At 34.5% G+C, this 13,908-nt stretch overlaps 1 long non-coding RNA gene and 1 pseudogene across 2 annotated transcripts; both read right to left on the reverse strand.

Annotated features, from left to right (window-relative positions):
• Window positions 1-257: 257 nt before the first annotated feature.
• LOC101254002 (nuclear poly(A) polymerase 4-like) lies at window positions 258-6,376 on the reverse strand (annotated as a pseudogene). Its single transcript, XR_011221797.1, has 11 exons — window positions 6,239-6,376; window positions 6,080-6,157; window positions 4,362-4,469; window positions 3,577-3,639; window positions 3,336-3,497; window positions 2,778-2,891; window positions 2,620-2,682; window positions 2,200-2,529; window positions 1,954-2,118; window positions 917-1,810; window positions 258-792 (listed from the first exon to the last, which is right to left on the reverse strand). The product of XR_011221797.1 is annotated as a nuclear poly(A) polymerase 4-like (transcript).
• A 2,788-nt stretch (window positions 6,377-9,164) lies between these two features.
• LOC109120501 (uncharacterized) lies at window positions 9,165-13,014 on the reverse strand. The gene is made up of 3 exons (XR_002027910.3): window positions 11,227-13,014; window positions 10,257-10,377; window positions 9,165-10,174 (listed from the first exon to the last, which is right to left on the reverse strand). It is a non-coding gene; the product is annotated as an uncharacterized lncRNA (long non-coding RNA).
• Window positions 13,015-13,908: the final 894 nt, after the last annotated feature.

Consider the following 13,908-nt stretch of genomic DNA (forward strand, 5'->3'; position numbering starts at 1 on the left):
CGTCCAAGTTTCTAAAATTGGATAGAGTCACATTAATATGAAACGAAAATTATTTTATTAATTTAACAAACAATAAAAGAGCAATTAATGAAAAGCAGTTTTCATGATCCTAAAGACATCAATTACCACCAAGGATAAGATGATAGTAAAATTTGCATATATTCTGCCTAGCATAGACTCTGGGATTTCACAGGAGATGTTATTACAAACATCAAGTACCAATGACCCTAATTCACACGCACAAAGGAAAAGGGAAATTGGGAAATATGGTGTGTCATTAATTGTCATCGGAATACAAATACAATTAAGAGACTGAAACTCTCCAATAAACCGATTACAATTGAGATTTTCCATGAACTAAAGATCAATTGAGAGTTTCAGCAGTGTTTCGAGTGTTTTTTTTCTTTTTATATATAAACTGAACTGTACAGGAGTCCAACTCTCCGCAAAATATCAGGACTCTCCCTCTGAATGTTTGACATGCAAGCTGCCTGGAATAGAAAAACATAGAGAAATGACAGCCAACAAGTAACATCATACTTACCATGTTGCGTTGGCTTTTCATCCCTCAATGCTGCGACTCCACTTCTTTCAAGCTGTTGATGCAACACTTTACCTACAAGACTATAAAAGAGAACCAAAATACAGCACCTTTAAAGACAAAAGGACTGATATATAAAACAAAAAGTAAGTGCAAGTATCAAATCGTGAAACATGCCCTATAGAGGATTTTTGTACAGACTCCGATCGAATGCTATCCGGAGATGTTAAAACTCCACGAGCAGCTTTTGGCTTCATGAAACACAAAAAGAATAGAATTGGTCAAAGTTATGGCAAAAGCTAAAAATGGAAGTATGAATTATAAAAATCAATGACGTCAGAAAGATAAAAGAGGCAAAATCGACTGATTCAAAACCTCTAACTCCCGCAACGCATCTTCTAAAAATCTTGAACCATTTTCACATACATTATTCAAAAGAGACTTGGACTCTGCTCTGTATAAGTCACCCTGAGAGGAACGGAGAGAGTTGCCACCAGTACTGCCCGCTGCATAACCATCATGGCCGAGTCGGAGCAATTCATGCGCAGGAGCTCCAGAGGTACCAGCTTCAACAAGGTTTGTGACACCACCAGACTGATATACACATCCATCTGCACTTTCCACACATTGTGCTCTTTGTGACTTCCTTTGTTCAATATAAACATCTTCATCAGGAACAGCAAACTGCATCTTATCATTCGTCACATTATTTGAAATTTCTTCACTCTTTCTCTTCCCTCCAGTAACTGTCGAGAAACACTGTTGTAACAACATGCCACTTTTCTCACCAACAATAAGTTCAGGCGAAGGTGATTCCCTTCTTGGAGGGCTAATTGATGGTCTTTTGTCCAAACTCTGGTGACTCTCTTCCACACATTCAAGCTCTCTTTTCCTTTCCAAACCTCCTCTTTCTCTGGATCTTGACCTAAAAATACTAGTGACAGGCTTCTCTCCCAGCTGCCCACTCATTAGCCTTGGTGTTTGGTTTCGTTTATAACCATCTGATAGAATACAAGGGGGAATCTGCTTTCTACGAACATGGGACACAAACATTTCCATTCCTGGTTTCTAATACATATACATGTTTACTTGGTGTCTAAACTCGTCAACTGTCCCACGAATATCAAACTGCTGACATTCTTGAACCAACTCCCCTGGCCTCCTCTGCAAACCCATGAAAAAGGCACGATGAGCACACTGTTTGGACGGGTCCACATACTCGTGCGGACAAGGATGGCACTGCAATTTCCCAAATGTGTCCCGTTCTATCTGCAAGGATACAACAAGAATTATAAGTAAATGGTAAACATCTGCTTCACTTGCTACCTTCTCTTTTTTCTTCTGTAGAGGCTCAAACACAAAGGAACCAGAGCCTCTCGAGTATCACTTATTTCAAAAAGTGTAGATGTTACCATCAAAGTAAGTTGCCTTAACCGGGATTCGACCCAGCCTCTCCATACAAGTAAGTCATCAGCATCAGCTGCAACTATGTCAACTTGCAAATAGTTCTTGTAGCTTTCGAAGAAAGGATACTGCTCAAACAATGCAGTCCACCGGGCTTTATTGAGGTCAATTTCCTGATATGGAAAAGCAAAAAGGAGTAAAAGCCAGTATTAGCTAATTACACAACATAATGTACAGAGGGGAATAATTCATACCTGACATATGTTGTTACCAAATTCAAATTGTTCTGTCATAACACGAAGAGTACTTGAAGAGACATTGTAGCTAGAGTTCATGTAAGGATAGGCAGGTGTAATAATTGGCATCTGATGTGTCCGGTCCCAAGGGTTTTTTCGTGGATCCCAGATAGAAAATCCAAATTCTTTATCCTCTATCTGACAAAGCATCACAGGATTTGGCCAGCGCCATTGTGTATATACGCGGAAAAAACGAGAAACCAGCATACTCGGAACAGCATTTGGATAAAGTTGGCAAACCCGAGCAACTAGAAGAGCCCAGTTAACTCCACCAAGAAATCCAGTCACCTAAAAAAGAATCCAAGACGAACAAGTCATAGAAAATAGCAAACATTAATTAAGCCGGAGAGGAGGGAGTACAAAAAAAAGTGAACCTACATTTGAATAAACACCACGCTGTTTAGCCCAAAACTTTAAACATCGAAGTGTGATCCGGAAAAACTGCATTGAAGAAGACAAATGGGTTATTACTAGCAAGAACTAGAATATCGAAAAATTTACTGGCCTCTGTTTCCTTTTTGGTTGGGGACCATCACCTCAATATTTGGAACATCTTTAAGAATTTTATCTGCCACCCTGCAGCCATTAAGGCTCCTTACAGTTGGCTCATCAACATTGAACAACACGGATTCACTGGATATGTCCAAGTCCTGTCACAAGAAGATGTAAAAGGAAACATCAGGCATACTATTATTAGTGGTCTAAGCAGCTGATTGATGCCATAAATTGAATGTCAGTTCCATTCAGAGAAAATAGAGCATTCACGTATTCCAGTCCTGTCTGGATCCCATGACTTGGTAAGCTCCAGGAATGGTCAGGTATACCATGAATATAACAAATGAAGAAATTCAACAATGTAAAAGCCCTGGATCCAGAAAGGATTAAGCTGAAATTCACATTGCTGCAGGTGAAAAGGAATTAGCATCCGGAGTACAAGCAGAAGTCTAAGAAAAATAAGGGCCTTTTTCCAGAACAAAATGTTGGTGTGGGAAAATAGATTTCCTCTGAAGCGAAGTTTGATCTATAGAAAAGGTGTCCGTTATAAGGAGGAGGCCAAAAGGAAATGGCAGCTTTCACAAAGATGTAACACTTACATCTGGCACAACCAAAAGAGAAATGCTTGCATAAAGAAGATCAATTGAGATCCCATCAAACTTAAACTTCATAACAGGGACATGTGCATCTGGGACTGGTTGTAGTTCAGTAACTTCTTCCCTCTCCACCAAAATATTATGCAATACAAAAAAGAAGTCATTCTGGCAAACAAGGTTGATATTAGATGCAATATAAAATGGCCAACTTAAACTTGAAAAGAAAACCAGAAACCAAAAGGACCTCTCGGTTCACATAACATGGTCCAACACATAAGGTATCTATGTCAGCTCCAGGACCATGCACCTACAAAAAGAAATCATATTTAATTAGTCAAATAGAGTTGCTCAGGGACATCAAACAATCGGTCATTCCCCGCAAACTGTAAAGCTTAATAGTACATAATTGTAATTACATGTGTTAAGGGAGCAGGTGCAGCTTCAAGAAAACAAACAGCATAGAGCACTGCAGACCCACCCAATTCACCCATCCACCCAAAAAAAGAACTCCTCCCAATGACAGGCGCCAACTGTGTTTTTGAGCAAAGAGCTCCTGTAGAAGAATCTATCTTAACGAAAAATAACAGTAAGGACAACTGAGTGAAGTTATGTTTGGGTTGAAAATTGAGAATAGTCACAAAAGGGAATATTATCGTGTGAAAAACGATCAGATTGGTACAAATACAAAATTCAGAAGTCTGAAGTCTGAAGAACAAGTATAATGCATGAGTTGCATCAATTTAGGACCAGAGACGCAAGCTTGTTTTGGACACTATTCTAGTTTTTGTGGCATACTTGTACCACTCTGACCCAAAAACTGTAACAATTAAAACCAACTATTTCATGCTTGCATACAGTTAATTTCACATCTTGTGATATAATATAATAACACCAAAGACTTTGCTAGGTGGCACAGTGAAACAACTTTCCGACTATTTCTAGATCTGCAATTAAATTTCTTGTTATGTATATCTGAGCAAAACATTAAACATATACTGTCCAAGGGAACTTCAGAAAGAAGCTGCTTACCCCAAGTCGATAAGAACCAAAAGTTAAAATGACAGCATTTGCATCCTCAACCATCTGATCAATGTACCCTCTCAGTCGAGTAAGATCTTTCACCCAGTCCTTCACAATCTGAGAAGGTAAAGATCCAAAAATGTCACTAGACTGGGTTGAGAAAAAAATAGAAACGAAAATTTTGAAATGCAAAGGAAATAAGAAGATAACAAGCTAAAAACTAAGGCTACTCTTCCACTCTTTCCACAAGACATTGAGGGGTAAACTGAAAACAAAATTCTATTTTAATTTTACTAACCCAAACAAAAAAATATAAAGGAGAGAAATAGTCCCCCCCCAACACCCACCCCGTGATCCTCATTCCTTACCATCGACTAAGGAATATCATTTGATTTCCTTCATCTTAGTATTAAAAAGTGTTGTGAAAGGTGATCGTCTCACGCCATTCATCGCCTATTAGCTTTGTGGCGAGGCGATCTTCAAAAGGCGATGCCGTGGCAAGAAAAACATAGTCTTTTGCAATCTCTTAAAGGAGGCGACCAATTCAGGGTTTTAAAAGTTAAAATGTAATTTTAGGGGTTTCTTTCCAAATATGTCCAGTTGCATTCTTAGACTGCGACAGAGGCTCCAACCTGTCGACACAACAAGACTTCTCCGGAACCAGCCAAATTCTTCCGGTGAATCCAAAGTCCAACCAATAAACATTTCTTCTTCTTCAGAGCTCAGAGTTACTTTTACCACTGTGTTTTTTCTCGATGTTTTGACTTTTGTTCTGTTTTTCCTCATTCAAGTTCTAGACTTTAGTATGTACTATCTATTTTCAGTTTTTAACTTGAAATATTTGCTAACATGTTATTGCTATTGAGATTTTGATTGTTTATATATGCAATTAACTATTCTAATTTTTTGGTATTTACTGGCATCACGAGATCATTGTTGCCTTTCGTCCTCCAAAACACTGGTATTAACCTATGAATACTACAGAGTAAGGCAAAAAAAAAACTATTAGCCTAGAACGGCCTAACATGAAAGGACATCCGCAATGACATCATTTTGTTCATTGAGAGATCAGGGAAACAATCCCACCACTAAACTGGAAAGAAGGAAACTTTGGAGCAGATAAAACTGAAAATATTTCGTGATCAGATATTACACTGCTGAGTTAGAAAAAAGTTACATTTAATACATCGAATGTTACTGCAAATTAGTGAGTAATAATCTAGTGCCGAATCAGACTAAGAAATCCAAACAGGGAAAAACAAAGAAGCATCAAATGGATGGTCAACAATTAATAAATGCAGGTGAATGGGGATACAACATTTTCTATTTCACGAAGTTCAGTAAGATAAAGAGAAATTCCCAAAAAAACACAGCAATGATCAGTTCTCTCTGTGCTGAAATCTAAACCACCATCCAATATTTGACCAATCCAAATTGTATGCAGTTACCATTCACAGTCTACTCATCCCATGTTCAGACATCAGCAATTACAACCGCAAATTGAGACGAAATAGTTAGATCAGCTATATGAATTCTCAATATCCATTTGGACCAATTCAATTTCACTATTAGAACACTTAGTATTCAGGATTCATTGAAACTCCACTGTCTCATAATCATATGTTACTTCATATTCAATTCTTTGAGTCTCAACCAACTTACTATTTTTTCTGATCTCCCAGAATTCCTCCTTAATCACCAAAACATAAAAGGAAAAGAGAAATTACCTGCTTTAGCTGGCAGAGAACTCCTTCTCTCTTAGCAGCCTCCTCAGCGCTTTCATAAAGTCCAGCACCGACCAAGAACTAGAATTCACAGTCATCATCATCGTATACTGAAGCACAAAAATCAACATAGTAAACAAAAAGGAACCTTAAAGATCAAACCTTTTCCAACTCTTTGGTACGCTGAATATCAGCCTCCATAGGTCCTGCTAGAGACAAGGGTTTCGTTACCCCATACTCCTTAGGCAGTGGAACCTGCTGGGTCGGTGGCAAAGTAATGGAACAATTGGAAACCCCCATCACTTAAACAGGACAGAATTTAAAAACTTCTTGTGGTAGTTCGATATAAGGACCAAAGATTCAATCTTTAAAGAGAAAATATGGAGAAATTGACCAACAAACGGATCGGAAATTCGAAATTCAAACTCTTATAGAAGCGAAAGTTGAATTTTGGGGTAGACCCAAAAGATAAAAGGGTAACAAATATGAAGAAAAAGGGGTTTCTTGACTTGTAAATACCCGATTAAGGAAAAAAAAACACGCGGTAGATCTAAAACCTGAAGAAGAAGAAGGGTTTGTTCCTTTAGGGGCTATAAAGGGTCGAAACACGAAAGAGAGCACGTTCACATTAGGAATTGGAGTAGGAGAAAATTGAGGATATACATTACTTTGTTTTTCTTTTTTTGTTCGACAAACGAAAAGGTACGTCTTTGATATTTTGTAGGTTTTCCACCACTTGGCAACTTTTGGACTTCCGTTAGTAGCAAATTTTGAAATATCACAAAGTTATCATATTACTTGTTTGATTTTTGAACTAATTTTTTAAATTTTTTTTTAAAAAAGAAAATATTATAACAATTTAAGTGATGAGATAATAGAGCAATTCACTTAAATTATGACAACTTACATTGTTTTTTTAAAAAAAAAAAAAAATGCCTATTTTTTATTCTTTATCTTAATGAAATGAATTATTTATTTAATAGAGTACTATTAAAAATAAATATTTTATTCTTCTATCTAATTTCTAAATGTATCGAAGTCCATCTACTTCATTGCCTTCAACTATTTCTCATACCTTCATTGAAATAAACACCGCCGAAACATTAGTCAAATCAAAAGACATCATTAAAAACTCATGATTATACCGAGTTCCTACAGCCATAGATGGCACCCGTATAAATTAGCTTAACTTAGTGAAATTTTGGAAATTAACTTGGATTCTAAATATCGTTCATAAATCACGCGAAACTGTTTATAGTAAAATTTCATTAAATTGATACTCGATAAATTAATAATCTCTCTAAGATATTATTTTTCTCTAGTCCCAACTTGAGCTAATGAAAAAAATCACCCATTTAGATAAGATAATAAGATATTCAAAATACCCATATATAAATATATGATCCGATTTATTTTATAAATTAATAATTCTCTACATTACAAATATATTTGATACAATTTAGAAAAATATGATTTTATTTTATTTTCTTTTCTTCTTCTCTAATTTTCATGTCACCACCTCCCACCATTTTTTCAAGCTTAAACTCCTTCAATGGAGGTTAATTTTTTTTTATCAATCCATTTTTAAGTCATTTTTCTTCTTCTTCTTCAGTGTATTACTTTTTTAAAAATTTACTATCACATCCCTCTACCTTTTTTGCAGGATCAACAGATACCAACACCCGTATTTCATATTTGATGGCTCCTTCTTCTCTTTCCACAAAACAACACTAAAAAGAAAGAAAAATAGTAAAAGAAAAGAAAAAAGCACAAAAGAAATATAGAGTGTATGAAAAAAGACGATTTTCAATTTCACCTTTTTCGTCAAAAAATGAATATAAACGCTCATATTTTATAATTTTTCTTTTTTCCTCTCCTAGCCTCCTCCCTCCTCCTCCGCTCAAAACAACACTAAAATAGAAAGAAAAATAGAATCTAAAACAATTTTAGAGAGCAAATTAAAAAAATTGTTGGGTATAGTAGAGAAGACAACTACTATGGGAGGCGGGGGTGGGGAGGGGTTAAATTGTTTTTTTTAGAATAATATTTTTATTTTAATTACTAAATAGATTTTAAAATATTTTTTAACTTAAAATAACATATGTAATCATTTAATTCATCGTTTGCCACATTATCAACGAGTATATTACACTCTCCTTCAACTTTTTTCTTATTGTAAGAAAAGTGTCGAAAGAATATAACGGAACCCTACATGAGGTGTCTAAAATAAACATATCATAGTTGAGATGTCTATATGAAATTTGGTGCCAACTTTAGAAAGTCACCGATGGATTTGACCTATATTTTAATAAAGAGTTTTGGGTTTGTTCAAGGTCCTTGTAAAGAGCAAAGTGCACAAATATCCACGTATAGGGTCCTTATTTAATTTGTGTGACGAATATCGTAGTATTAACCTTGTGCATGTAATTTCTTGCTTTTGATATTTGTTATCAACGGTTGTTTATTATGTTTCAATTATCATATCACTCCATTCTGTTGTAATTATTGTTTTTTTAATGCTCTTATACCGTTTTCGTTGTTAATTGACATGTTTTCTTCTTTGTCATTTTTTCCTTTTTCACGATTACTTTGATTTCTTACATTTAAGTCGAGTGTTTATCATAAAAGAAACCTCTCTCTTTTTCTCTGAGATAGGGTTAAACTTTATGTTCACTCTATTTTTTTCAAATCCATTTGTTAATTACACTTTGTATGTTGCTGTTATAAGTTTTGTATATCAATTTCAAAAAAATTCAATCACAAATTTGTCAAAACAATCAACAACAAATCTTATAGATTCATTTAACTACGGAGTAGTTAATATAGTCACGTAGAGTGAGGTCTAGGGAGATAGTATGTGCGGAAATTTTATTTGTTAACTATAGACCCTTGCCTCAATGGACAACACCCACCTCCCGATCTACAGAAAAACAAGGGCACCAAAAGTTCATGAATCATGAAAAATTTGTTATACCTGGCTCTTTCAATCAAATTGGTTCTGTATCAGTTCATTTGTCAAGCTGTGCACCAGGACAATCATACACTGAGAAAGTTTTGGGATAATTTGCTCGATGTCTGAAACTTCAAATTAGAAACAGATCAGATCAATGTCATTGCAAACAAATGTCCCACAAGTAAATCACCAAAACAAAATTATTCAAAACATAAAATTAGCTAAACTCAACAACACATAATGTATAAACTTATTCACAAGTACATTTATTGAAGAGAAGTGGAAAGGCTTCATTCTGGTGGATCTTCAATTATGCTCAAAGTATTTGAAATTTTTAGAAAATAGTTTCTCAACTTCTCTAGCTCCGTACGTGTAAAGTTTTGCAATTGAACTCTCTTCAGCCCATGACTCCAACATATCCACGCTAGAGATGCCCAATTACGTTTGCGATCTTTATCATCAGCAGCATTTCTGTATGTAAACTAAGAAACCAGAGAAAACCACAACAGGAACAAAGGTAAAACAGGCAACCGATCATAAATATGAACCGCATGTTGGTATAATATATAAAACGTGATATGCTCATATAAGTTTCTTTAGTCGACAGAATACATATAAGCAGTTGATTTACAAACCGTTATGTTTTGGAGATAATGGTCCGAAACACACCTGGAGTGTCACTTTTTGCAAGTTCCTACCTCAACTATAAGGTGTTTGTGTTTCTTATCTGAACTATTACCAACTATTTATCAAAAACACATCTCGACTAGTATCTATGTGTTTTTGACCATTATCTCCTAGGTTATGGTTAATCTTCTCATAATTGGACTCTAAACAAAAGATACTGAACCAATCATGAAGGATGCTATGTTACTAAAACAATGAATCAAAAGAAACTAATTGCAAAAAAACTTTAGAGATAAGAAACCTTAGCCAGTGCTTTTGAAAGATAAGCATATTGCCTTGATCAAGCTCTGTATGCTTCGACCCTGGTCCACAGATAAGGTGTCCAGGTGAGGAGAAATCCAAAGTAAACTATCAACAACGTCCACTACTGAATAATTCGTCCTGTCCCTAATTTTTATATGTATATGTTTAGTGGAGGAACCAAGTTTTCTCTCATTTCTTTCGGTATTAACTATCACCTGCAAAAACAAATAATAAGAACAATGAGAAATCCAGAACAATTTCTTCTGGCAGGGCAAGTAGCCAATTCGCTGCACGTACCTTATCAGAGTCACAACTAAGTGTAATAGCCCTGGATTTATCAAAGTTACCAATAGACTCTATGAGCTTGGAGTACCATTCAGTGTCAAGAGCTTCTAAAATTAATTTGATCAATAACCTCCTGCAATCGCGAAGCTTTCAGTTAGGGTTCAAAATAGCCAGTAGTTCATTTCTTCCATGATGAATATCATAGGAAAATCTTAATAAGTTAGGAGCATCATCCATATCAACAGCAATTAAATGAGAGCATGCGACTACTTTCAGAAACTTAACGCAACTATTTGAAATCTTCACGAAGTTCAAGGACTGACAATGATTCAAATAAATGACTTCAAGGTTTGATAGATTTGGAAGGAGGCTCTGTAACCATTCGCTATTGACAGCCACATCAGTAAGCTTCAAACACTTTAAGGACTTGCAAGCAGTTATCTCGATTACACGTTGGTCCAGATTAAATGAACTAATATAAAGGTCTTTAAGATTAGGTGCTACAATATCAACCTTCTTGAATTTAGGAGGGGCAAAATTTCAACTTTACTGTCCTTAGTTTAGGCAACATTCCCGCAACTTGTAAACTGGTTAATCCATGAAATCTCTTCAAATACAAAACTTCTAAATCACTACAAATTGCATATATAGCTTGAAGTAATTTCTCATCCAAAAATGAGTCCTCGAGGTACAACACTCGTAGATTATTAACGCGATAAGAGGGTAGTTCCAGCTTAAATTCGCGTACATAAGCACATTTAATGATTTAGCAGCAAAAATTGCTTCAGAGAAACTTGTTGTGAGTGTATACTCCAACATCTATGAACAACTCTTTGATATTACCGGTTATAAGTACCTTAATCAAATCATCCAGAGCTTTAAACCGATAATTTGGTAAATTAACCACAGTGTTTTTGGAGTTATGTAAATAATTATCACCAAAATCTAAAGAGGAAAGGTAAGTCCAAATAGAATTCCAAACCTTTGACAATGTACTCATTTTCGCAGCATCTTTGATGTCAAGGAAATACAGAATGTGATCAAAACTGGCTCTGGCAGATTGGAAATTTGATCTGTCTCTTCCATCACGAGCAAATTGAGGTTCCTTCCATTACTATTTGTGACGGAATATATTTCCTATTTTCACAAAAAATATCAAATAACAATAATAAACAGAGACCATTAATTACCTGGTTTGTGTATAAAACGCCAATATCCCTTCATGATGTTTGTGTATATAGAAAAACTGAAGTTTCTGCTGAGTGAAATTGAAAGAAGGCAGATAGGCTAATGGTTTGAGTAGTTATATTGGACTTTAAGTTTGCCAATTCAGTTACCTTGATGCACTTATTTGGGTTAATTACAAATATAATTACCAAATTATATCTACTATGATTGGTAAATTCTTCATGTCATGTAAAGTAATTGAATTTTACTTATTATGACAGTAAATTATTAAATTTTTCTTGCTATAACAATTAAGTCATCAAACTATCCTTTATTATTTTATCAACGGGGAAGGATAAAAAATACCCTTAAATTATTTGAAATAGCGTAAATATATCCTTGAACTATATTTCGGCTTAAATATACCCTTCCCCTCAAACTATAGGATCAAAAATATCCTTCACATTAACAGGATATGTTAAGCGCCACTTGGATGCCATGTGAATACCACATGACATTGCCACATAAGCCAATAGAATTCCACTCGTGCCATGTTGAACAAATATGAACAGAGTAGAAGAGAGAAATCAGTTTGGGAAATTTCTGATTTGTATATATGAAAAACTGACTTACAAAGATGAAGTATGGTACTATATATACATGTGGAATGTATTGACTAACTCCTAACTAACCCAACTAACTCATTAACAAATTAACTAACTCCTAACTAACTAACTAATCAACATATATAATTATTCCTTTAATTCTGTATTATCTCCAATACATGTAGAAAATAAACTTTTCCCTAATTTTTTGTATTTCCTTTAGAATTTAGAAATGATTTCACTGAAGAACATAGAACCCCTTTCTCTTAGAACTTATGTATTTTGTGAAATCATTCTAAGAACATGGAGAAATGAGGAAAAGGGGTTTTATATTTTTCAGTGAAATCGTTTCTAAATTCTATAGAAAATGGAGAAAATTGAGGAAAATTAGGAGTAAGTTTATTAGTCTACGTGGCATGAATGAAACTTTATTGGCTTATGTGGCATGCCATGTGACATCCACATGGCATCTTAGTGGCGTTTAACCGATTTTGTTAATGAAAAGAGTATTTTTGACCCTATAATTTAACGATAAGGATATATTTGAACCGAAATATACTTCAAGGATATATTTAAGCTATTTCTTATAGTTTAAGAATATTTTTGACCCTTTCCCGTTTTATCAATAATACAGTGGCAATAGATCGAGCTGTACTAAGCGACCTACTCAATTTGTTACTGCTGTAGAAATTTTGGCGTTAAATGATTAGACATGCAAATTGAAATTATTTTGCCTTGGTTAAGGATATTCATTAATTACTCGTGCTTTTATCCCTAAGTGATTTCATTCCTTCAATTCAGTTTTAACACAAAAACATTGTTGGTGAAATTTGAAAAAGGATGTAAAATATTTGTAGACCTTTATCACTATTATGAATGTGTGCTCAATTGTTTACTTTGTGACAATTTGCTTTCAATAAGAAGAAATACTTCTGGTAAATGATGTTGCTCTAATTCTTCAATATATTATCAAGTGTTTGCCATGCTAAAAATAATGAAAAAATTCAGAAACAGAAAAACGACGGATAAGGTGGATCCAAAAGATCCAGGAAAAAACAACATGGTCTACAAATACAAAACAACAATCCGCATTTATCGTTGTATACGCATATGGTTTTGTAACAATCTATAATGAGAAATAATATTATATAAACGTTAAAAAAGTATTATAATGAGATATAAAATTATGTAAATGTTAAAAATGTATTGTTGGGTTACCTTTAGGTTTGCCCATGGAACAAAGGTAACTTACAGAAATTTCACTAGTTAAGGAACTAATTACTTAGATACATATCAGTTTGCAATATTACGAATAATATCGTATTTTGATGCGTTCAAATACGTTTAGGTACAAGTATCTTGATAGATCTAGAATCAAAATTAGATGTAATTTGTTCTAAATACACTAAATCCCAGTAGATTCACATGTATATGAGATATATAGACAAATTTAGCTTGTCTCCCTTCCATCTCGATCGCTTGCCACTCTCATATCTCGCTAACGTATATCGATATATGGTATTTTAAACGTATACGAATCACTGATACATGTATATAGTGTGTATCTAGAGTGCTTCTCATGTATCTAACTTGAAATTTAGTATAAAATTATTAAATAGTTAGATACAATGTAATTATATCAAACTGTATGAAAAAATAGTAAATACGATAAAAATATTTGTGTAAGAAAAAGTTAGTGTTGTGATGTGTGTTTGGGTTGGGCATCTGATACTGGGCCAGCACTTGAATGTGCTCTGTTAAAAGATATGGCCCTTTTAAGTTCCCTTCGTACTTCGCAAGCCTCTAAAGGGTCATTTTTGGTTTTTGATAATACCCACTCTATTGTGTTGACGTTCATTCTCATTTCTAATAATTCTTTTCTTTTTAGTTTT

This window comes from Solanum lycopersicum, chromosome 6 (assembly GCF_036512215.1).
Source record: "Solanum lycopersicum chromosome 6, SLM_r2.1".
In the NCBI taxonomy this organism is placed as follows: domain Eukaryota; kingdom Viridiplantae; phylum Streptophyta; class Magnoliopsida; order Solanales; family Solanaceae; genus Solanum; species Solanum lycopersicum.